The following is a 3,403-nucleotide window of genomic DNA, read 5'->3' as shown; positions in this document are numbered from 1 at the left end:
GGATGATCTTCTAAACACTTAGGTGTCGCTTGCTCCATCTCTCGTTCCTTAGCAACAAGCTCAAAAATTTCTTGAGTATTTGGTATAACATCAGAATGTGAAATTTTCTGCAACTTAATCTCCACTCCTACTTGCTTCGTTGTCTCGAAACCTTTCTTTTATTTGTTTTTGTAAATAACATTTTCATCAAAAGTCACGAAACCTGTACTCGAACATGTCAGAACCATAGCTTATGAAGTAGCATTTCATAGTCTCAGTGTCAAGCTTGTCTCTCTTCTCTACAACATGAACATACATGTCAGAACCATAACTTATGAAGTAGCATTTCACAGTCTCAGTGTCAAATTTGTCTCTCTTCTCTAGATCAACATGAACATACGGAGGACAACTAAAAGTTCTTCTCTTTTGTTAACTTAGACTCCAAAGGTACTGATGACTCTCTATTAATCAAAATGAATACTCATAGTTCTTGCCAGCTCATTTAATGTTATGTTCATCCTTTTAGCAACTTCCATTTTGCCTTGTCTTATCGGTAATTATCCCCATTAATTCCCTTAGGTGGCAAACACATCTGACTTGTGTTTCAGGAAATAAATCCATACCTTCTTGCTGAAATAATCGATGAAGGTGACGTAGAACTTTGATCCACCAAGTGATGGAACTGGAGATGGTTCCTAAACGTTTGTATGGACCATTTCCAATCGCACTTTCTTCAATTCTCTAACCATCGTTGTGAAGCTAACTTGTTTTTGTTTGTCTATAACACAGCTCTCACAAGGATCCACATCAACAGATTTCATGCCTTCTGAAACTTCTTTCGTAGTTAACACCTTCATTCCTTTGACGCTCATATGTCCAAGTCTATTGTGCCATAAACTTAAATTGGAAGCACTCTCTGCAATAGTAGTCATGTTTATACAACATGCATTGGTGTATAAGGTACCATATTTTGTGCCACGTGCTACCACCATAGCACCATTCACAATCTTTCATGAACTCTTCCCAAACTCTGGTGCATAACTCGTGTTATCCAGTTGATCTTGAAACCAGGAATATATGTGACATCCTTTAATGTCCATTAATTTCCTACGGGAGTTTTTATGCAGACATCCACATTTTCTTTAATCTTCAAGGCTTTGTTCTCGGCAAGATACGTCTTGTCAAAATTTCATGTCAAAATTTCAAGATTTGAAATTTTGAAATAATTTCTTATTTGGAGACGAATGAAAAGATGCACCTGAATTCAAAATTCAGAATTCAATTGGGCTATCCACACTAAAGATTAGAGAATCCCCATTGTATTCTACTGAATTTATAGAATTATTATCATCCACTGATGTGTGATTTTACTTTCTCTTTGGTCTTGTACAATCTACCCGGAAGTGATTTTTTTCTCCATAATTCCAACACGTTATGTTTGGTTTGTTTGAAAAAAAAATTCGGTTCTTTGATTTTGATCAGCCTTTGTTTGGTCCCTTCGATTTACTTCTTCCCATTTGGTCAACAATGAGAGCACTACCAGATGAATCTCCAATTTCTCATTTGCGAATATGTTCGCTGAGAACTACATCTCATATTTCATCAAACTTTAGTTTTTCAGATCCTTGGAACTGTTAATCACAACAACAATAGTATCCCAAGACTTGGGTAAAAATGTCATCACAATCAGTGATTTAGCTTCATCTTCAAAATTAATTTTCACCGAAGTCAGTTGACTTACAATCATATTGAATTCATTTGTATGACCTTCAGACATTTGTAGATTGAATAATCTACACATCAAATACAACTTATTTATAGTTGACGGTTTTAGTACATATTCGACAATGCCTTGAACAGATCCGACATTATCTTCTCCTTCATGATGTTGAAAGCCATGTTTCTGGATAACATAAACCGAATCAACCCTAGGGCCTATTGATCCTTGAGTGATAAGAATCACGGTGTTCCAAATGTTCCAACTGGACCTATTACACGATCCAAGGCGAAGAAGATTCAACAAACATTCCAACTTTCTATGGGAGATCTGATCTAGAGGAGTATTTGCAATATGAGAGCAAAATTGAGCATGTTTTCGATTGCAACAATTTCAGTGAAGAAAGAAAGTTGAAGTTTGCTGTGGCTGAATGAGATTTGATCCAGAGGAGTATTTTCGATTGAGCATGTTTTCTTTGAAATCAGAGTGGAGGAGAAATTATGAAGAACCAATTGAAACGTGGGACGAATTGAAGACATTAATGAGAAAAAGGTACATTCCTAAGCATTATTCTCGAGTACTCAGAATCCAAAAGTGTTGACGAATATTACAAAGAAATGGAGGCCCTTATAAATAGAGCATGTATTGATGAAGATGAGGAAGATACAATGGCTAGATTCCTTGGTGGGTTAAACCGACAACTTGCTCATCAAGTGGATAGGCAAGCGTACTTTGATATGCAAGAATTGTTACACCTTGCTGTCAAAATCGAAGGGCAACTAGGTTGGGAGAAGGAGAACTCCAAGAGGTATGGTATTTCAAAGTCTACTACTTTCAACACTTGGAAAAAGAATGCAAATATTGAAAAGATAGATTTCAAAGTTGGAGGCAAGTATGATCTTGACAAAAAGAACAAAGCTGAGACCTCCGAGGGTAAAGAGAAAGCGGAGGAATATAAGGAGATTCGAGAAAGAAATAGAGATATCAAATGTTGGACATGTCAAGGAATTGGTCATCTTAGTCGTGATTGTCCTAACAAGAGAGTCATGATCGTCAAGAATGGACAAGTTGTCACAGACAGTGAGGAAAGTGACCAGGATGAGCTAGTTGAAGAAGAAATCCAAGAGAATGAGGAGGAACTGGAAGATGGGAGTCATTTCACACAAGGTGTTTAGTCAAGGGGACTCCTTGTAGTCTTGTAATTGATAGTGGAAGCTGCACCAATGTTGTAAGTACCATGCTGATCAAAAGGTTGCTAATTCCAACCCAACACCATCCTAAACCTTACAAGCTTCAATGGCTCAATGACATTGGAATAATGAAGGTAACTTCTCAAGCTTTAATATCTTTTACTTTGGGAAAATATAAAAGATGAAGTTCTTTGTGATGTTTTACCGGTTGGGTTATATGTCCTAAAACTCATAGTTTGTAAACAAAAACATATTCTATTTTCAATGAAGTTATTATTGTTGTTTATTCAGTAAAAATTGTTATTGAATAAAGTGAACTTTACGATCATTAATCTAAATCCAATAAACTAAGAACACTCTGGGTATTGTATGATTACTTGAACTATATGTAGAGATATAAGAGTGGATCAAGTTCAAGTATATAGTCAAAATGATCTATAGTATAAGGATAAGGCTGAGTACCTTATTCTGGGGACACTATGGATGCGGCCCACTTTTGTATATGATATAAACAATG

Source organism: Cucurbita pepo, chromosome LG01, assembly GCF_002806865.2.
Source record: "Cucurbita pepo subsp. pepo cultivar mu-cu-16 chromosome LG01, ASM280686v2, whole genome shotgun sequence".
NCBI lineage: Eukaryota > Viridiplantae > Streptophyta > Magnoliopsida > Cucurbitales > Cucurbitaceae > Cucurbita > Cucurbita pepo.
This window is presented reverse-complemented; position numbering follows the sequence as displayed.